General features: G+C 38.9%; 1 protein-coding gene and 1 long non-coding RNA gene across 3 annotated transcripts in view; both read left to right on the forward strand.

The window, feature by feature from the left end:
• Positions 1–22,948, forward strand: part of CAMKMT (calmodulin-lysine N-methyltransferase) — a 266,645-nt gene that overhangs the window by 229,318 nt on the left and 14,379 nt on the right. The window lies entirely within an intron of this gene.
• LOC113458749 (uncharacterized) lies at positions 1,403–21,268 on the forward strand. Of its 2 annotated transcripts, XR_003379289.2 has the most exons (6): positions 1,403–2,559; positions 8,565–8,718; positions 13,645–13,705; positions 14,662–14,768; positions 17,946–18,040; positions 20,082–21,268. It is a non-coding gene; the product is annotated as an uncharacterized LOC113458749 (long non-coding RNA). The 2 variants fall into 2 exon arrangements; XR_012579473.1 differs by lacking the exon at positions 13,645–13,705 and having other exon boundaries at positions 1,409–2,559.

Raw genomic sequence — 22,948 nt, forward strand, 5'->3', positions numbered from 1 at the left:
CTTGTCATGACAATACTCGGGGTTTGGTATTATCCTACCCTGACCAAAATCCCGCGAGTTCCTATCAATGCCGAAGCGTGATTGCTTCCTGGGGCACAACCCCGGGACTTTCAAGGGCTCACACACTACTGTGCTGGCTAATTATACAGATTCCATTTCCTGTTATGAAGGAATGCATTACCTGCAGCAAAGGATGCAGAAAATATTGGGTGTGGGAGGCGCTAGGAGGAAGCAGAAAGCAGCCATGAATTCAAGCCCCAGCCCTGGGTTTATACCCACAATCCAGACCCATGCTGAGAGCCTAATCACTGGGGCCATTCTTTGGGCTGTTGTCCAATCAGTCCCTGAATAGCAAAACCCCACAATGCGGAGTATGAATTAGAGGGGGGGAATATACGTGGGCACAGACTTTTTTTGCAACAATACCTAACTGGGCCTTTCAGCCAGGACAACTCACGGACAAAAGCACGGCGGAAATTGAAGTAACTTTTGGAGGCCCTCATCAGTAAGAGCTGGCTTGATGAGGGTAGCGCTGGCTTCTTTTTTGTGTGGACTGGATCAATTATTCACTGAGCGGGGAGAGGTGGAGGAAAAAAAAGTCTCAAAAATCCAACATTTGTGTTGCTCTGGCCTTGGAAATCATGGCTGTTCGCTGAATAAAACCAAATATTTTTGTCTCCTCCTCCTTTCCTTGGCGGGTGCTGCAGTGATTTAGGGGGTGGCTGGTGGAGTGCTTGCATTCCTCACCCTTCCCCCCTGCGTCCAAAGAAGAGAATAGCTTCTTGAGCTATAGAGATGTCAGGTCCATGTTTTAAAATTTAGCTTTGTTTACCCAACAGAATGGAATTCATTACTGCGCAAAAGCGGTTCAATTTTCTGACCTTTTTTATTCAAAATGTTGGAAGTAGCAAAAAGCTCATTTGAAGGTCACAGGTTTATGTATCTATTCTCTTAAGTGTTTTAGAAATTCATATGGAGGACACTAAAGGTGGAATATGTGAAAACATACTGTTCATTGTTTACCCTAACCTTGCCATGATTATTAGATAAATGAGGGAAGCAAAATGGCATTAAAAGCCATTGTTAACAGTGATTTTTTTTTCCCCCTGAAGATTGTTCATTTTTGCCCCTGATCTGCAAAGGTCATTTGCTAATTCTTTTCACTGAGTAGTTTATATAACTTCTGCATTTCAAGTCTATAAAAAGCTTTTGCAGACTTTTCATACTGTAAGTAGTAATTTGTTTCATTACTGTTTGAATTTTTATATGTAATTCCTATGGACATTTTGCTGATATTGTCAGGCTTAAAAGCTGAGAGGCTTTTTGGTTTTATCTTTTTTTTTTCTAAGGCCAGATTCATTCTATCTAGATAATTTGAAATTAGTGGAGTCAATCAGTCGGCGATTTAAAAGCCAAATTTTGCTGCGAAAGATATTTGGAGTAAAATTATTTTATTTTTCTACATCCACATCTGATTTGAAAGGCCTTTTCAGCCAGTTATCCAAAGCCAATATTTAACTGTTACTTATTCCCCTAATTTCTGTCCTTTGTCAGGGGAACTTTCCTCGCTAGATCTTGTTGCTCCGTTCCGCGCTAATTGCGGCTTACATTATATAAATGGCTTTGTAAAGAAAACTATAACCCCCAGCCTCGAAAGTTGCATGTTTCTATTTGCTCAAACTTGATGCACTTATTTTGAGAGGGTCATTTCGAGGAAAGCTGTGTAGGCACTGAGAATGTCTTGTATAATAAGCTTAAACAGAACCTTTTGTCCGTCCTCGTCTTCTCAGGCCCGAAAATTAGGCCTCCTTTTTCTGGCGGGGGGCTGAAGTGGTTCATTACCGCAGCCTCCTCCGGCAGGCCTTGGCCCAGCCATTCCCAGTACTCGAGCTCTGTAACTTCCTTAGAAAGGACGAAGGAAAACATGGCACACAAAGGTCTTGTTAGCACTTCCTATGTGAAATTAGCAGCTTTCTAAAAGGTACAACTCCAATTACCTCACATTGTGGGGACGCGCACAAACCTAACAATGAGCCCAGTCTTGCAAGTGACATGCTGTCTCTCTGGAGTTACTTCCCTAATTAGGGATGACGAAGCCCCATTCTGGCGAGTGCATCTATTTACAGTGGGCCACAATGCCTTAACTCGAGCATCCTCCTGAAAGGCCAGTGTTAAAAAACACAAGTGCTCTTTTGGCGGAGCCGTCCGTGGGGAAGCGCCGCATTCCTCACGGCTACACCCTGCCGAAAAGGGTGGCCGCTTTCCCCCGCATTGTTCACACTTCAGGATTCATTTGGGACAATAAAGCTCCTGCCCCGTGAGCGCTGGGAATTACAGTGGACAATGGCCAGGCTTTCTTAACGGGGTCTAATGATGGAAAAAAAGAAAAATATTTATTGCTTTTGACAGTTTCACAAGGGGCAAAAATCCTTGTCATGGCTCTAAGTTTCCACAGCTGTTGGAGGAAGGGTGGTCATATGGACTAAAACAGTTCAGCTCCTTTGTTAAGAGGCTGAGGACAAGGGCCAAGCTGTGAAATTAAAGATTAAGTTCGTTAAGGTAAGGTAATTGTGCTTGCATCCTTGTTGATACAGGTGTGTACAGGCAAGGCCTGGCTCAACAGACCTATTTGTTTACCTCCTGGCTCCTTACCTTCATGAGGCAAATCACCTCACGAGGGTGAGGTGCTGGAAATGTATCTTGTTTGCATAGCTTGGGACAGGGCTGGTGACGCACAGCCTGTGTTCACCAGGGCCCCATCAAGAGGGGGAGGAGGGTGGAAAACATTTGGGGGCACCAGCAGACAAACCTTTGCCCAGAGGAGACACCCACCCTGGTTTAGGGCTGGGGCACTTGTCAGCTTCTTTCCTCAGAGGAGAAATGTCTCGAAACACCAGTGGTGCTGCGGTGAGGGAGGCAAAATTATTAATTCCCTGGTAGCTTATTTGGCATGAAAGTGTTACTGATTATTAGTTTGCTGCTGCTAAGTGTTTGGATTCTTTGCTATTATTGTGTTATTTGTATTGTTAACAGTTCACAAGTTCAACAGTTTCAACTAAATTGCACTGTAATATTAGGGTTCCAGTATGAAATTACTGCAGTTAATAATAAAATAAGACCCTTGTGTAGGTATATAGATAGCTTCCCAAATTCATTAAAAAAACCCTTGTGAATTAACACAAACATTCTGCTGGGGTTGTGCTGTTTTGGATCAGCAGATCAATTATCTATTGTGCTATTTTGGTGACAAAGTATGGTGATAATTTTGAATTATTAAAAATCCTACAATACAGTTATTTCATCCAAATAAGCATAAAGCAGGGACTTGCACGAAGGAGCCTGGTGGTTCACTGCTTTCCTTCCTCTCGCCCAGCAGTCACCCAGCCCAGCATCCCACCCAGACTGCTGCAAGCACATCCAAGCCTGTGCTCCAGAGCCAGCTGAGGAGAAGATTCATTTCCATACCTGGTGCTTAAAACCCATGCCTTTCAGGGCCTCCTCTGTGAGACAGAGCAGTTTAATTCGCTGCTGTTTCCCCTGATGCCATCCTCCCTCTGTGTGTTGCACGGTGCCAAGTGGTTTGTGATAGCACGCTGAGGTTAGGGCACACATCATCCCTCTGATATATATTCTGCCACAGATATTGTGCAGGTCAGTATCAACAAGTGGACATCAAAAAAAACCTCAGCCTGGTTGCTGTGCTTTCCAGGATAAGTTTTTAAGCAGAATTAAATTTTCTGTCTCACTCTACTTTGGCAAGGCAAGAGCTCCTATCCCATTTGGGGGAAAAATATATGGAAATTACTTATGACAGAAATTCCTCAAAGACAGTATCTTTTCTGCAAAGCCAAAGAGATGTTTATATTAAGAAGCACGTGAAAAAGACCAAGTTCCTTCTCCTTCAAGCTAACAACACGTTAGGCCCAATCCTGCTCACGTTAAAAAATCGGTTCCATTTTTTCCTGCCTGCTTTAATCTGTTTTCCCTGTATAGATGCCGAAGGAAGCAGATAGTAGTTCAGGTTAAATATGTGCTGAGATGTAGATATGCTAAATATTAGCAACCTTGCTCTGTTGCAGAGACATTTGCTTGTAGACAAATTCTCTCCTTCTGGAGAATATAAATGACATATCAGTGGTTTTAGAAAGCAAAGGCATTCTAGTAACCTTCATATGCCTTCTTTAAAATGAAGGGGGGGGGATTTAGCTTTACTCCTGTGGCATAGATAATGAATTTTCTTTGCTGGATGGCAAGAAAAACCTGTCACATAGCTGAAATATATAGCCTATTACAGCTAACACAACATTTCATCATTTGAACCACTTGATAATTACAAAGAGAATTGCAGGCAACTTCTGAAGTGTTCTTAAATCTCATTTTATATTTTGGTCCTAGTGAGAGCAATCATAGTAAGGTTCTTTTTGTTGAGGTAAAATGATTTTGATTCTTCTTTTTTTTAAATTTCTATATGTTTTTCTGTAAAGATCTGGTTACTCTTAAAATAAACCATTTTCAGCTAGGAAAAAAGTAATTTATGAAAAAAAAATTAAAACAAAACACTTTAAAATATAAACCTTCATCCTTTTTCATTTTAATTTTTTTCAGGCTGTTGAAAAACACATGTAAAATATAACTGAACAGTTCATAAGATTATCTGCCTACGAATCATTAAATTAAATTAGCTTTATTTTCCTTGCAGTAGACATACCTGAGGAAATATAAGAACTAACAATATTTATTAAATAAATCACAGCCTAATAAAAATTATGTTTTGTTGAGTTAGGTGAAAGGAAATGAAGAAAATTGCTATTTTAGCTGTGTTTTTCCATATGTGTTTGCATGTACTATACTATATGTGAAAAATAGTATCTCTCAGGTAAAGAGTTTTTTGTTTCTTGTTTTCCAGAGGACTTTACAACAGTTCACATGTTGCATGTGGGAATGTTCCACTCTCTACCATGTGCATGTGCACACAGTGTCATAGGCATTAAAGAACAACCATAGCACATTAATGTGGATATCAGTGAACATAACAGAGTTTGTGTACATTAATGCAATGTCTGTGCAGATGCATGCATATAAACTGATTTGAATACTTTGGCAAATTCTTATTACTTGAAATATATTATATTGTGGAATGTTCTTTACTACCTTTCCTGGCTTGCATAAAAGTAGAACAAATCCAGTAATAAGTAAAAAATTACTTCACTCTGAGAAAGGACTTTCTATAATGTTGTTTCCATTTCTTTTGCTTTGACACCTTGCTGCTATAAAAACAGTGGAATTTTTTTAGGAACCCTTGGCAAATCTTTTGTATTAGTAATCATGTACTGATTTTTCATCTGTAATTAATGATTACTGTGTTCCACTCATTTTGTGATTGATCAGCTTTTCTTGGAGAGTAATTTTTCCTTCTGAGCTATATGTCCAAGTTGAGCATACCTGTGCTTTGCTAAACAGACCACTGAGTGAAATACAGCTCACAGAGTTGTTTCTGCCTCTTCTCTGAAGGACAAAACTACACAGCTGCAGTTGGGTACTGGGCAGGTCTCAGGCCTATGAGACAATTTCCTGAATGCAGGATGTTGGGGTTTTTTTCTGATTTACATGCCAGCTGCTTTTGACTAACCAATATATAGTGAATGTTGTTAGGAAAATGATGAGATTGCATTTCCCTGTGTCCTCTACACTATGTCCTGAAATTGTAATCTTACTCAGCTGCTGAGTCCACCTCCTGTTCTCTGTGGATTAGTTATTTAGCTTGGGTATTAAGTATATCAGAAAAGCTTAATCTAAGAGTCATTATATGTGTTTTAATATTGAAATTTGTCTTTACAAAATCAAATTTTAATGTTTTAAAATATGTTCATCCCCTTTAATAGCATGATTAGAAAATGTTTTGCAGGGAGAATAGGTGGACAGATTCAGTCCATGGTTTTCACATAAGAGGTTATTCTGTCCTGCTGGAAGTAAAATGCTCAGAGCATTTTTCATTGCTATGAAATATTTTTTAAAGGTTTAGGCCATTGTTTCTAAAGAATCTTGTATGGGCTAGAAAGGATGTCACAAAGCCTCCATGCTCTTTTTGGCAAGGGAAATTAGCTTTCCTCAAGCTCCATACTGGCTGCTGGTAGAAAAATCAGCAAACACAGTTAGACTCCAGTGGAAGTTAATTCTTTCAAACCTAGTGTTACAACTTTTTTGTAAATTAGCAGAAATTCTTGGGCATAAAACCTTGTGGGCATCAACTGAGAAATGCAGTCAGTTTGTGCTGGGGACACTTTGGTCATCTGGAAAGCCCTCCTGGGAAATCCCATAGGGACTCCAGAAAAGCACAGGTAGGCATCTGAGTAGGCTACTGACAATTCTTTTGTAAAAGATGAGAGATTTAAGTGAGCTTGGAGGTTACATTCCAACTTGATCACAAAAGTGTGGAGCAGCCCTTTCTGGCCTACTTATTTGGCTTCGAAATTACTGTAATGTTTTCCTTCTACAAAAGGTACAAATTGTCAAAAACAGGAGAAGTTGCTGATTGCATTTCCTATTGTTGCACCCAACAACTTTCCCTCCATCAGATCAAAACTATTTGTGCCTCAATGGTGTGTGTCTACTCTGCAGGGCTACAAACTTCAAACCAAACAGCTCAGGTACAGCGCAGGATGGAGCTGAGGAGCACAGGGATCTTGCCCAGAGGAGACTGTGCCCTCCTTGCAGGAGTTACAGCTGCACACTGCAGGCTTCAGTGCAGAGCTAACCTGAGCCAAAGAGCCATCACAGAGCCAGGAATTAGAGAGTCCTCTCTTGGAGAAGCTCTGTTCTCTATTCTTTTGCCTGTTTTTCTACACTTCATGACATTTATCTTCTGTGGTTTTCCAGTCTGATTCTTTAAGTAAGGCAACGCAGAACTTGGATGCTGTCATTCATCAAGTGGGATCTGCTATCTCAAAATCTGTATTATCAAATTATAATTTTAAATAGACCCTGAAAAATATCAGTGGTTTTAGTATAGTGATTATTTCTAAGAATAAAATTATTATAATTGAATTTTCTGAAGAGTCTCAGCACTTCTGATACACTCTTGCATTGTGTTGTTCCTCCTTTTTCTTGCCTTTTTATGAAGAACTGAAATGACGAAAATAATGATGGTCAAAAGGGGTTGAAAGGCTGCTTGAATGACGACAGAGGCCAGGGGCACTGTTTCAAAAGTAGGAGAAAAAACATCAGATGCTACTTATGGTCCAGAGCAGAGGAAAAAAAGTCAAGAGAGCTGTATGACATTAGACAAGAGAGTGAATTCAGAAAAGTAAGGGGAAGAAAATCTATGGAGAAATGCTGGTGAGTATGCAGACATTTTAGAGCACTATAGACAGGGATAGTAAGTTTAAAGGGCAGACAAGGAGCCAAAGAAAAGAATACTCCCATGATGTTGGTTGGAATGAGGCAAAAGAAAATTGACTTAGGAGTTTACTCAGAGTGTTTTTAAGAATACGATTGAGTCTAAGTACCTAAAAAGCAAGTACCTAGGAAGCAAGCAGATGACTTGTAATGGAGAGCATGTATGCACCTATGTACCCTGATGAACTTGGGCTTTTGATGATAGCATTTGCACAGATTTGAGTGAGGGTGGAGCAAAAAAGGTGGGTGAAAAAGGTTACTCTTAGTAAGATACATGGGGAGCTGAACAGAAAAAAAGCCAGTGCAAACTGAATGCTAAGGTAACATGTCCCTTTATGTTCCAGAGCTTCCTACCAGCTTTTTTTTCCAACATCCTCTGCATCAATTTTACATCAGAGTGTCAGCATTCAAGTTTTAAACTTCAGGTCTCCTAACTTCCAGCCCTGAGGACGTGCAATATTGTAGCTGTAATACACAAACCTTTCATTCTTCACTTCCATTGGCTTGAGTTTACTTGAAGCATTCTTGAGCAGAGAAATGTCTTTGGTAGATCTGTGGGCACAGCACAGAACTATTCAAGCACTGCTCCTGCTGGAGCTGTAATTCTGGCTCTCTTTTTATTATTTCCAGGTGGAATAGCATCCTACAGACAGTGAGCAAACTCATTTTAAATTCTGCTGTTTTCTTTTCACAGAATCTGATGAATCCTCACTTCCCCCACCTTTCCAGTTTTGTCCTGCAGCCATCATTGTGTTTGCTGTGCACCAAACACAGTGATTCACATGCAACAGTGGAGTGTACCTAAAGACAAAAGTCTTAATCCTGGCATAAACACTTGCCTCCACTTCCTTGAGATGTATGTCAGTGGTGGACCCATGAAGATTCTTTCTGTTAGTGAAATTGAACATTTAAATAGTTCTTGGAGGAATCAGGGTATGGGCAAGGACATACAAGTGTGACATGCCGTAGTATGACCTTGAGGTTGGGAAGTAAGTGACATGTCATTTGTGTCATAAAGATTTAATCATTAATGTAATTATAATGTTCATGTTTTCTAGTTCCAGAAAATGTTGACTTCCTATTGTCTCTGTAGCCCCTTGGTTCTCATGGCAACATCACTTTGATTTTTGTTTTTTCTCTCTCTCTCTCTTTCCTTCCTTGTACAACAGTTTGGACCTGTGAGAGGAGTAAGAATTCAGGAAAGCGTCTAGTGATGCTCATGAAGTGTGATGGTGGAGGTGGTGTTAAAAGGTGTTCCTTCTATTGTCATGGAGCCATTTCATTCCCAAGAAACCCTCCTGGCTTGTAGCTCAGTAGATGCTGGTAGGTGTTTGATGTGAGCATAATAGTGGTTGTTGGATAACTTCTTGTTGAAAAAAAACTGTCACAAAAATCAGCAAAGAGATGCTATTGCTAGCTAAAACTTAATTCCCTGAGATTCAAAGAATACCTGAGGCACAGTAAAATCTATGGAAAATATAGTTTAACTCCAGTAAGGCCAGGACTTAGTACTATCAGTATCAAATTTCTACTCCAGTTATGGTCCTCCCTACAAATGTGCTTCACCTGTGGAAGAGGCTTTAAGAGAAGTTTCAGACAATCTTTCCACCACCTGGATGGCTGCAGATCAAAAACTTGCACTGCTCTGACCGCACCATAGATTTCCACAATATCATCACAAGAGAGAGCTGTGTTCAGCATCTGGAGATGCAGCTGAGAGGCTCCATCAGATGGTGCTGAGCTCAGTTGTTAGAGAAAATGCCAGCTCTTCCCCAAGTCCCAGGAAGGAAAATAAATGCAAAGGGCAGAGCTAGTCACAAATTGTTTTGGTTTTGTTTTTTGGTTTTTTTCCTGAAAATATCACTAACTAAAAATCAAACCAAACAAATAAGCACACATACACAAACAAAACCATTTCAGCACTGAGCACTGCACATTCCTTAATGTCCTCATTTCCTGCATCTCAATTCCTACCTAGCTGGGGTTCTCTTTTCGCAGGGGCTTTTACCCTGGATGTTTTATACAGGCCTGATCCATTTTATTCAACAGAGAAAGGTAACGGTAGCCATAAACAACTACTTTATATTTTTAGCTGCTTTCTCAATCACCTTTTAGTAGGGTGGGTAAATTGCTGTTATGTTTTTCTTCATTAAACAAAAGAATACGTTTCTTGTAGGTCATGAGAAAAAAGGCAAAAAAATCAAACCTCAAATATTCAGTGTTCCCAGGGCAGACTCTACTATAGAAAGATTTTTCAAACATTTTAGAAGTACTTGAATTTAAAAGATAGGAAAAAACTTTTCCCCCTGTAAAAGCTGATGTGGCATCTGTAACTGGATGTTAAGATTAATTTTGCATTATTGGTAAACTAGAATTAAAATACCCACAAATTGAAAATCAGACTCTCTGAGTCAATTGAGGCTGTGTATAACAACTCCAAATTTGGTACTATGGCAAAAAAATTCAAGTGAAATTGATGAGTATCTGAAAGTATCAGAAGTGAGTGCAAAAGTGCTTGGACCATAGGTGAGCCTTCATTAAAATACCTCATTCCTTTGACTTCCTTCTGACCATCTGTCTTCATCACTGGGAGAAATGCCTTTTTCTGACTTTAGTTATTAAAGCTCCAAATCTCTTGTTTCAGTGTCAGGGCTAAATCTGCAGAGCCTAACCCTGGTGGCAATGCAAGCTGAAATTAATATTCAAGTTGTGTAGATCAGAACTTTTAAAGAATATTTCCTTTGACCTTCCCCACCAAAATCAACAAGAAATGACATTCTAGGAAACTGCATACAGAAAATTCTATTAAAAACATGCGATTTGGATAGAAATCTAAAATCAGAATTTTTGTTCAAACTTCCAACCTAAATTTGACCTCCGTGTTAGAAAGGCTTTATAAGATCTGGATTTACCTGCTTTTCAGAGGATGGAAGCTTGCTTTCATTAATGTGATGCATCATGCTAAAGGAAAGGATGAAAACTAACATTGCAGAGGTAACCAACCATAAGCCTTACTAAATCTTATCTGCTAACATTTAATATCCCACCAAAACTCAGCAAATAAATAATATTTATGCATATGCACATATCTTTCTAATTGGGGGAAACGTATTGTTCACTCCTTCAAATTGCCAGTGTGATTTGCTGGGGTTTTTTTGCCCCTGGGCATTTTCCCCCTGCTTTCAGACCTGCTCATACCACGTTGGTTGTCAGGTTTTGGAGTGTTTGACATTGCTGCTGCCATTATAAATTGAAAGATGGAACCATGGGCCAGATTGCTTTTATCTATTATCCAGTTTTGATCTTTCCATCTGCTCTTTGCCAAGTAATGTCATCCATGATTATTTCTAACTTGCCAAAATTCTGAACAGCTTTTAAACAGGTGACATTTTCCTATAAAAAGACTCTACCACAAGCATGTTTCTTTTTCCAGCCCTAAATGTCACCTTTTCTCCCATAATTACAGTGGTCTAAGTGACACATTTCTGGACTACTGACAGTTTTAAAGATTTGCTGTTTGTGGGTATTGCAATTACTGTGCATTACCTTCTCCCTTCTGAGAGGAGTGAAATTATTTCCATAGAAGTTGCTGCCTTCACAGTTTTGCCTTTGCTTTTGCACAGCTGGCTCTAGACTAGATCTAGACTTAGAAGTTGCTGGGACTAACTTAGTGTCAGGCAAATAAAGAACTTTGGATTAAGCTACTGTGACCACTTAGATGAAATCTTTCTTAAACTTTTTCCTTCTTGCTTGGAAGCATTTGAAAAAATATTGTACCCTCAGTAGACTTTGTGGACTAAAATTTTTGAGCCTAGGGTCACTTATGAATGTCAACAACACCCCTGTTATAATTATTCTTTTGTGTGGGTACATCTCCTGCAAGTGTCAGTGCTGTGTGAGTCAACCTCGTGTGATGATACTGTATTTAGCCCATGGGCTAATGATGACACAGGCAGTCCATGTATTTCTGCTGGCATTCCACCTCTTCATGGAGAGAAAGAGTAGGTGGAAAATTAAGTCAGTAAACTGTCTGCTGTCATTTACTTGGCCTGCCTTCTGCCTTTCTATTTCACAGCACAAATAAAACACAGTGACCAACAAATATTACTGACCCAGACGTGGTGCAATTTAAATGACGTGTACTGTAAGAAAATCTGATAGCTCCTTGTCTCATCACTTCTTTTGTTTCTAAATAAACCCCCAGGAGAGAGCAGAGACACAAACCAGATATTTATTTGTGGACTCTTCATCTTTCATTCTATGTATCATAGCAAATCATTCCTAAGGGCAGACTTACTCAAGTCTTCTATGAATTGTAGAATTGGGATTCTCACCACTGCATTTGAACACTAGCCATGAATTTTAATATTTCAGATTTGAATAACAATATATATGTATCTGTTGGTCTGCACTAGAGATCTCTGGAACTAAAAGAAGAACTATACTATGAATTTATTAAAAAAATCAACTCCTTTATTGATGAATTCTGGACAATTTTTTTATAATATATGCAGACTTACATCCAAAAATTACCTACAGATATTAGAAGCCTGAAACAGGATTTTAAATAATGGAAAGAACAAGAGCAACAATAGACTTCTCAGTCAGTTTCCTTTAAGTCCTTAGTATGGTCATGAAGTTAAGATACAAAAGCATTTGCAACAACAACATAGTGGGCAGAGAGTATAAAAGAGAGGCCATGAGGCCATTAAGGCAATTAAGAAAGATTAAGATTTCTTGTGGTGGAAAGACCCATTAATCAATAGGCCAGAAATCACAGCATGTTGCAGAATATACTTCTCCTAAAAAAAGAGAACAAACAGGCTAAATATATCCCATACCAAAGGTCACAGAGTTCTCATTAATGAGAAACCATATTAATCCCTCAGATATTGCTGGCTCCATAGTTATGTTTTCCATTTGCACACGCAGAAACAGCACTGATGAAATGCACCGTAAGCGATGCAGAACCACTGCTGAAAAAAAATTCCCATCCACAGCTGGCACCACAGATAGATCCAGCAATATTTGTGGAAGGAAAGCAGAGCTCACTCAAGAGGGCATGGGCTGCTGCTGCTCAGGGTTCTGCAGGAGAGGGAAGTGGCTGAGTTATTCATTGCTGGCAACAATGACGCGCAAGCCCCCATTCATGGATGCAAAGCTGCTGTACAAAGATGACACGGTGCCTGTCAGAGGATGGGTAATTGAAAATCCTTGAATTTGCAAAATGCCTGTGGGCATCTAATGCAAGTCTTCATATGGTAATGAGGAGAGGAAACAAAGTGGGAGGGCTGCTGCACATGCTAAAACTTGCACCTGAAATAATTGGAAATTGGCTTAGACGGGCATGTAACCAGGCTGAAACCAGCTCTAGGGCACTCAGCCTCATCTCCAGCAGCAAGGTCACCGCCCCATTCCAGGCCTGTGCATTTGGTCTGAAGGAGCAGCCACAGGTGGGCAGAAACAGATTTGCTAGCTGGTTTTGTAGAAATAGCTACAGCCTGTTGGGATTTTTTTTTTAAGCCAGCTGTGAAAAAGAGGCGGAAGCAGGTGTGCTTCTTTCTGCAAGAGATTGGTTTGAGTAATTTTTTAACTTGAAACTACTTCCTAGAACTGTTCCTTGGAAATTTTCTGTGTCTTGATCCAAAATAAAGTTTTCTTCACTGATTTGAGCCACTAATATGGAAAAAAACTTTAAGTCTCAAAACTACTGAAATGAAATATTTGAATCATCCAAACTATGCGGTTTTGATTAATTGGTTTGCAAGCATTCTTGAGATGTGTTACTGTTTCAGGGAGTGATTTATTTGTTCTTTTTAGGGTTTTTTATTGCCATTTAGGTGAGGAAAATGCTTTCGTACAAAATTGAATATGATTCTGGAGTATATAGAAACAATGGATGAGGCATTTTTTGCATTAGTGAGTTAAATTATTATTTTGGGGCTTTTTTTAATGTAGTCAGGATATGTTTCTTTGATTAATGTTGCTTGAATGTCAGAGGCATGATAAGAGCCAGAAAAGAAGGCTGGAATCAAGTTTGCCTCATGGTAGTTTTGCTGTTGGATGTATAGTGATTAATATGGGATGCAAACCTTCCCTATCTACTGAAGATATTCCAGGGAAAATTCAAGTTATTTTCACTGATTCCAGAGAAGCCAAGTTGCCACAGTGTTTCATCAATTTCAAGCAGGGCTACAGACATCTGGACTTTCTTATCATCTTTATACTCCCTTTTTTTCTTTAATGCAGGACAACTCACAAAATTCCCAGAAAAGCAGGACAACTTCTATATCAAGTCCTTCTGAAAAAGGTGATTTTTAGGATCCTATATCACTGCAGAACAGCACAATGTGACATAGCATACCTGTGCTCTAGCTTCCTCTGCCAAATGATTTCTTTACACTTGTTCTTGATACTTAACAAAGTGTGATGTGGTAGCCTCTGGCTGGCCAAGCAAGCCTGGAGAGTTGTGTGTCCCCTTGGCTGCAGAGAGAAAAAGTTTTTTCCTAACCAACAGATGCATTGTGCATGTGAGGATCTTAGAGCCTGTTTTGATACCAAATGTGTGCCACTGTTTTGGGAGGCAGAGGCACTCCCAAAGACCCAGAGTAGACATTTGTTGTCTGCAATGATACAGGATTTCCAGCTTTCCTGAGATTTCCAACTTTCTTGATCTTGCTCCTACATATATTCTAGTAGTAATAGTAATAGTAGTAATGCCTGAGAATGTTAGCTAGTTTCCAGCTGCAGTATATATTTTCTCTGCCATTCCTGTTTTTCTATACAATCACCTCATCTTCTACTGCAGCTTCTCAGTTTAACTACATGTAAACAACCCTTCTATCATATTGTTTATCCATGCATGGAACAAGAAATTAATCTGACTACACCATTCTGGACCTCTTGACATTTAGAGAGAGTTGGGATTTAGACAGACCGTAGAAGGAATTGCAGTATTCAGGATGCAAAGTGATTAAAATGTGAACAAGGATTTCAGCAGAAGCAAGGTCAAGGTAAAGATGAACTCAAGGAGAATTTCAGAGGTGGGAATGAGAAGAGTGGGGAAGGTAGTTTGGTGTTATGAAAAATCAGTTTATTGTTTTATTGTCTTAAACATGACACTGCTGTGATAGAAATATAAAGGTCTTTAATATCTTTTAATTTTGCTGTGATAGAGCACAGAGATGCTAAACACAGTGACACAGTGCTGTAGTTTTCTCTTTATTATAACTGGCTTTTACAATTTTAATTTACTTCTGTGCTCAGGAATTCAAAGCTCCTCTTGATGTCACAGAAGTCAGCACAACTCTCACTCCCAATGTTTGATACCAGGGGGAAAAAAAGACTTCCAAGGAATAATGTGGTGTTTCCAGGTCAGATTCATTTTGCTTTTCCCATTATCTGTCCTTCTGTAGTGTTTTTTTCACATACAGAGCAGCTTGTAATTATCAGGTCTGCTGGTGGAAAACCTCTGGTCCCAGCCTCTGGGAGGATCCTCAGCTCCTGCTATGGGGAGGAAACTGCAAGTAGGGAAGGCTGAAATGCAAATCTTTGGAAGGGGAGAGCAAGACTGTTGGACCTTTCATAGTTTGACAGTGCTAGCTTTATTAAGAGTCCTTCTTTGGTTAAAAATCTTGGTGCAATGTTTTTTGATGCTTATATGTTAATTCCAATGTGCACATGTGACTATTAGCCAAACTATTTGACTTCTCACACTAGAGAAACCTAACAGCTATATCAAAAAATAGCCCACCAGTGATATTTGCCAAATGTTTTCATTCCATCTGTTTCATCATAAGGCTTTACTTTTTCCAGTTCCCTTCTCCTACTTTTTATGGCATGTTTTCTTCCACTGAGTATTTTTCATAGCAATCTTACCTGGAGATGAGCTGTACTTCTACTGATAGAATAGATGAAAATAAGCCAGCATTTCACTTGATAAGCATGCATTGTTTCATCCTTCTATGCATTGTTTGTGTTGTGCTACTACAGCAAATGTAATTAGTGAAAATCAAAATACTATATGTAATCATCTCCTTTTAAGAGAATTTGGACAAAAATTTTGATGAAGATTTCCTGGCATTGTCAAAACATCTTGTTTTGATGTCTTTGGGAATACAGACTTTTCACTTTCCTCTTTCCAAACATTTTTCTTTTGAATGCCTCCAAATATTTTCTTAGGTACTGTAGAAGCATGTAAAAAACCTAAAAGTTAAAGGTTAATGAATCATCTTAACCACCTAAGAGTGCAATCTTTCTATTTTAAATTTTGGTGGGTCAAATCTTGTGTATTTTGATCTTAGTTGGAATTTTAAAACCCCCTCATAATATGAAGGTTCTAAAACCTCTGAAAAAATGTATCTTTGATATTTTTTGGTGGTTTTTATTGGCTCTGGACATCTGCTCTAAAAACTAAGAATCTTTGAGTCCAAGTTCCTGATCTCATATTCTCTTTTAAGTTAAGCATCCTCACTGCTTACCAGGGCCCCATTTAAGCAGGAGGAAGGCAACCTCTTCACAAGCAGAATGCCATTTAGGACTCTTAGGGTGGGTGCAGTCACCGTGTTGGTGAGAGGCGACGTGGGCAGCACCAAGCTGCCCTTTCACGTGTTGTCGAGCCTGTTCCACCCTGAGCCCTGTCAACAGGGCCAGAAAGGCACCTCCCACTCAACTCCCCACTGATAGATTGCCAGCATGGCTTTAAGTCAACAACCTCAAATGCCATCAGGAAGCTGGTTGGTGGCCAGCACAGATTGTTGCAGTGTGACTGTTTTGCAAGCCTGTCTTACCACAACATTTTTTGTTTCTTATTGGGTAGGCTGCTTTGAGTTAGAGATGAGGGAGACTACACAATACTAATGGAGCTTGTCCGTGAGAGACAAGCTTGCACTGCAGAGCTAAGAACGGGAACTTGTGCTTTAAGGCTCGGAACTTCTGCAAAGATGTTCAGCTTTCCTTTGCTCCCTCCCAGTTTTACACTACCTCAAAACATAACAACACAGCCAGGCTGCCAAAACAAATAACAAAGGGCCCTTTTTTTTAGATGACCAGAAAGCCAAATCATAACTCTTCCTCACCTACATGAAGTTCAGCCAGTGGGTCATTACACATTTGCCAGATAAAATATTCTACTCTTTTTGGCAGAATGAAAATACAGCTGGCCATAAGAAGTGCTTCAAGAAACTCTAAATTTCCTTGTTACTTATTAAATATCAAACATGAGGCAGGTTCTTTTACAGTATCTGTGACAACTCCTGCAAAGAAAACAAGATATTGCTCCAAGTAGTACCTTAATAGCATTCACCTGCAATGCCTGGTCAAAGGGCCAGCTCATTTTAGTTACATTTTCCTAAGAAATAGATTATTTTACTGTTACAATTGCAGCCATCTTTCATGCAAATGCTACCTCCTCCTTCCAGATGTTTAACCAGCTTGTAGGCTTTATCTGCTGACTTGGTCAGTAACACCAGCCAACACTTGGTATCACCCTATTTTCTCTGCTGTGTGTAAAGCTCATTCCCACTTGGGATTAATTTTGTCAGTTTATAGTGTCAGATAGTACTGATAGTTCTCTTAAGGTTTTTTTTTTGATGGAATAACCCTAACAAGAATAAAGTAGCTGGATATGGACTTGTTTTAAGATAGTATTTCTTTCTAAAATGTTTTAAAATATCTGTTCCAGATTATACTTTGTGTGTGTTTTGTCTGTGGGTTTTGCACAAATCAGTTGTATTTGTTCATACAAATTTCACATTTTCTATTGAGCTTCTCGTGGAGGTGGAGGTGACAGAAATCAAGGACTACCAAAAACTAAACCAGTCTCCACCACTACCTCACATATTTACGCTTCCAGTTCAGGAGGTGTTTTGGGTTGCTGTGAATAGAAGAGCAGTCCTACTGATGTGGTCAGAGTCAGACATCTCTTGAAAGAGAGCACATCAGACTTGTGCATGTTTGAAGTTTCTGTGAAACTTTATTCATAAATTTTCTCTAGTAAATGTCTAGCTTTATAAAGATTAAAGTATAAATAAATAACTATAAAATACAATTCAGTAAATAAATTGACTTTATTAATGTAAGCAGGCATTATGAAGGTTAAGATACGTGGGCTTGCAAAATGAAGACAAACATAAAAAGACAGTTCACTCTCAGTTATACAAAGAAATATGTCTACTTATTCATTGTTCATCGACCAATATTTTTACAGCAAATGAGGCATAAAGAAATTGTGCACATGAGCAGGTCTGGAAAAAAAATCAAAAGAATCCCTCACTTGATGTGACATTGTGAAATACTGTAGATTTTTGAGCTCTATGTGTATATTTATCTGACTACTGTTTGTATAACAAAACATCAAAGAATAAGAGGTTGGTATGCACAGCAGAGGTAGCTTTTCTGAGATGTTTTACCTCTTGATGCACAGGCAATCTAAAAATTAATATTCATCATGTTCTAATTTCCTTATTCCTATGCCAAGTTCAGAAACACTTAGAATTAAGCCTCTTCTGTTTTTCTGCTGTTACATGTGGTTTTGTCTGATTTCACTTCAGCTTGTATAGTCCCACCAAAACAAGCAGCTATGCAAGATTGCTTTCCAGCTTCAAACTGTGATGTGTGGAGGAAATAAATTCCTGATGTGTTGCTGGTAAGTAATGATGTCTGCAGGTCCATTTTAAGGCATGACCCAGAATTCCCTATTATGCAATTAGGTTTGTGTATTTCCAGTTGCACTTCTTCTATATCTTTTTAAAACCTTCTGTAAGGCATCCTGACCCATTATACAAGTTGTTATTGTCTTCAACATAGCCAAGTATTTATTCACAGTGCTTATGTAGATCTTGACTTCCAGAAATCCCTAAATTCTTACCTTTCCAAGTAGAATCTGTGGAACAGTATCTCTTGTAGACAGTGAGAGAATAAAACTTGATAATCAGTAAGAGATTCAAAATATTTCCAAAAGTCATTTTGTGTCTCCAAAGCATTTCAATGAAGGGGGCTGAAGCTCCATCTGAACAGAGTTCAAATCATGTCATTATAAAATCACATAATTCAAATAATGTTATAAACCAGCATACCACTCTATGAGCTGTAACTAAATTGCCAATGTCTAGATGAGCCCAGCGTCTGGATCTAAATATCTAAGAAAGCATACATATTCTGGCAAAGATTGCAAGGCCACGAACTTTACTGTTCTGCCTAAAATCTCTTGAGACTTCACACAGAAATTTTTGCTACAGAATCCTTTCTTAGGTGGATGGTTTTATTTCTATATTTATTTTATATTTAAAATACCTTTCTAATGGTGAATTTTCCTGGAGTCTGGAACAGGGCTTGGCTTACATGTTTTTCAGGGTGAAAAAAAATCCCTATCCATGTAGACATAAAAAAACCTGTGAGGTTCTTAATTATAAAAAAAATAATCTTCTATGTCTGGTACCAACACAACTTCGTATACTGGTGTGCACACTGCTTTTTTTGGTAACTAATTTTTCAAATCTGAAACAATGAAAAGGAATTTTGCTGCTGAATTCAAGCACAACCGGGTGTTATCCAGAGGCTAAATTCTTTTCCTGCTTAACATAAGAACATAATAAGAACATAAGAGGCATACTGGTTCAGAACAAAGGTCAGTGTAGCCCAATATCCTGGCTCCAACAATAGCCATAAGTGGGTATGCAGGGAAGAGTAGAGAGCCAGCCTTGCATATCTGATGCCTCCCCCTAAGTACTCTCCCAGCTCTCAGCTACACATGGCGGAAGAATTTCACCAAATGGACGCAGTTCCAAAGTGTTTAAAAACCCTGTAAGCATTTCTGCTCTGTGGCCTTGCCCAGTCTCCCCTTGAGGCTATGTAAACTTATAGCTGATGCCAAATGGAACGGGGCATCTAGATATTGTGACAAAAGGGGATTTTTGATTTTTTTTGCTATCTCTGTACCTTCATTAATACAATAGTTCTACAACATATCCAGTGATTTGCAGTTATATGATGAGAAAAAATGGGAATGTGTCCAAAATATTGTCACATCTTCTTTAAAATGTCTATGCAGGCATTGTGATCTGAGACAAAAAAAAAAAAAAAGAAGAGTGGGTCTGGCAGGGTAGAACACTAAACACTAATAAACTCTTGATAAAAGAGTAGCCTGTGGGCTCAATGAAGAGATACTTAAACTGTTCAGGCAGGGTGCTAGAGGCAAAGAAATACGTGATTACCTTTGACGATGCAGTTCTGAATAAGAGGAGAATAACTGACAGAAACCCATGGACATTTTCTGCCTTGCCTGGGAGTAGGCAGACATGGAATGATCTATCCATTCAGTGGCAAATTCCAGTTAGATTACTTTCAGACCAGACTACAAGAGATTCTTGTATCTGTCTTCCTCAATTTTTCAAACATTTTCTCTTCCATTTTTCTCAAATGAAATTTATGCATTGTTTATGATTATACAGATTAATTTCCTGAGATCAAGCCACTCATTTACATTTCCACATATTTGCTGGATGTGCAAAATGAACCAAATGCAAAGATATATACACAACAAACCTTCCTGTCTCTAAGTGCTTGCAAACAACAAAGGCACTTGAATATTCTTATGACAGAGTTGTATAAAAACTGTGGCTAGACAGAGTGAATATTTTCTGTGCCTACTGAAACCAACAGTATCTCCTGCTGTTCTGAATCACTAGGTTCAAATCACTGGCCTCCAAGAGTCCTGTAGTTGGAAATGCTGAAGACAGAAATCTCTAATGGGTCATTTTGGACAGCCTCCTGCCAGGATATGATTAATCCCTCCGGAGCTATGTTAGTGCTTGATGAACAGCAATGCTATCTACAAGTGCACAATGTTGTCCACAAACACAGATGAGCAGAAAGAAGATACTGGTGCCTGTGGTCAACAGATACCTTCCTCTGTAGCCTCTGCTTTTATTCTGTGTTGCCTTTAATTTTATTCCTCATGTTGGATGGACAGGAAAAAAAGGATTATTTTAGATAGTCCATAAGAGACCAAAGTCCTTAATTTATCAATTGGTGTTGATTTCATTGTGTTTGCTTCTCAGACATCTGCACGTTTCTGCTAATGTGTTGTGGGATTTTTTTTCTCTGAGTGTATCTGTGGATTTTGTAGGGTGGGAGATCTTTGGTCACGTATTAGTAGGCTTGGTGCATCCCTCAAAATATGAGGGGTGATTATTTGATCTCATTTGATCAACAGGTTGCTCCTGATTCTTGAAAACTTATGAGTTCTCACTCATCTGATTACACTACTGGCTGTTTTTCCAATGAGAAGTTTCAATAAGATTGTTTCAGTCAGGGTGAAGTCTATAATCTTAATTTTTGAGAGCAGTAGAGTGATTTCTTGGAGTGATGGTAAATGTCTTTGTTACCTTCAATAAGTGTTGGACCAGTTGGAGAAATTTTTGAACCTACTGTTAAGATAGTGCTAGACACCCCCCCCCCCCCAGCTGGTAAAATCCAGCTGGTAGGGTGAGACCCACATGAGGGAAGGGGATTGTCAGCACTAGTTTTTAGTGCTCACTTTAAATGAAATTTTTCAAGCATTCAGTATTGCCTTTCTCAATCTGCAAGTACTTTAGAGTCCTTAATGGTTTTTGTCTATGCCCATGGCAGTACTTATGAATCTTTTCATCTAATCTACTTGGTGATGAAACTGTATTCAGTTTCACCTCAAGATTAGATCTCTGCAATGCACCTACATCCAGTTACACCATGAGACCAGAGCCAAACCTCAACTCTTGTGATGGTGCGTTCCATTAACAGCCAACAATGTCCACACTCCGCTATATGAAAAGAATTTAGTCTGTTTTTTGCATTAAATAGTTATGATCCTTGCTATAGAACCCATCTCCCTTTTTTTTTTTTTTTTTTTTTTTTGATTCTGTGTCAGTGAAGCTAAACTGATGTGCCTTGAGGGATCAGGAGGGTGTCAGGCTTGGAGCTGATGGATATCTCCTTGGCTGGTGGAGATATGCATCTCAGAGTCTCTGCAGAGCTGCAGGCTCTCAGGTGACACTGCAGAACTCAAGTTCACCCAAGTTTTTGGAAGGGAGGGGAGATGCCACTAGGGTATGATGGCAGCAAGGCATTGGTTTGTTTTCAGCTGTGAGGTTTTGAGAGTATCTTTGCTCTGGTAACAAGTAGTGATGACTAACTGTGAATCTAGACAGGTATGGTTTTATATTCCGAAATATTAAGGAATAGGCATGCTCTGCCCAAGCACAAATCCTTCTCAAAAGGCAATTTCTCCTTTCTACTTGTGTTACACCTAGTATGCTTGGGGTTATACTTTCATGTATCTAATTAAATTATTCTTAAAGAACATCAAAATGTATGTGAGAGATTATGTTTTCTGTTGCTAGCTAGCAAGGGTTTGTAGTTCCCCAATTCCAGTTTCAAACATATTTATTGTAGTGGGTGATATTTGAGTCAAAATGATCTATTGTTTACATCTTTTGTGTGCTCCTTTTGCTGCTTCCCTGAGCAAGGTATGACAGTGCTACATATCCTCTGGAAGCTCACAGCTAAGGAAAAGTTGTTTCTCTATAAAAAAATACTTCTTCCTCTGTGGCAGTTAGAAGGAATCAGATTTTCTATGTTTGGTTAAAGTGCCACACATCTCACATTTAAAATAGCGGCCCTTTATTTTAGGAAAATAAATCAATTCATGATGTTCTACATCCCCCTCCTGAACTGAACTTAGATATGAATGGGACTTAAGTACTTGGTGTCCTGAAATGAAATATTTTTCTCAGTTGGAGCCCATATGCAGAGAAGAAACAGGATGGATGGAGCAAAAGTTTGATATATTGGTGACATAGGAGATGTGCAGAGAGGACAGCCTGGACAGTTTAAACAGAAATTCAAGAGAACTTACAAAGCTTTTCCAGAGCCCATTTTTGTCAGTGGCAGAACCCCCACTCATTCAGAAGGAACAGGCTTAAGCTCAGTGTTTGTAAAACATATGCCCATTGTCCCCAGGTTTCTTTCACAAAGATGATTACTGTAATATTTCAGATGACTTTTCTCTGAACTGACTGTTCTTCTTATTTGTTGAGTAGAATTGCCTGTTTTTCTCCTTGATGTATATATACAAAGTACCTTTTCTTTTTCATGTCTTTTTAGGTAGGATTTTCTGTCAGTATATTTTATTTGGGAAATAGCAGGTGACAGTTATGGATCTTCCCCTCTCCTTTTTTTTTTTTTTTCCTGAAGAAAAACACCCACAGCATAGAACAGCCTTGGAAAAGTCAAGCAAGACTCTGTATGCTGTAATGTGCTGCAGTAACAAATGTATTCTAGTGCACATCGAGCAGCATAAATATGTAAATGTTTTACAACATGTGTACTTACATATCCTACCTTCTTTTATCCTCTTGCACTGCATACATAAAGTTACATATATCTGGTAGAGTCTGCTCTGTTAACAATAATGCTGAATATGTAAATCCCCACAGTTTTTATAACCAGTGCTTTAGGTTGCATTTACTGTAAACAAAGATGTATTTTTGGGGGCTGTTGGTTTGAGTTTATTGTT

This window comes from Zonotrichia albicollis, chromosome 3, assembly GCF_047830755.1.
Source record: "Zonotrichia albicollis isolate bZonAlb1 chromosome 3, bZonAlb1.hap1, whole genome shotgun sequence".
Lineage (NCBI taxonomy): Eukaryota > Metazoa > Chordata > Aves > Passeriformes > Passerellidae > Zonotrichia > Zonotrichia albicollis.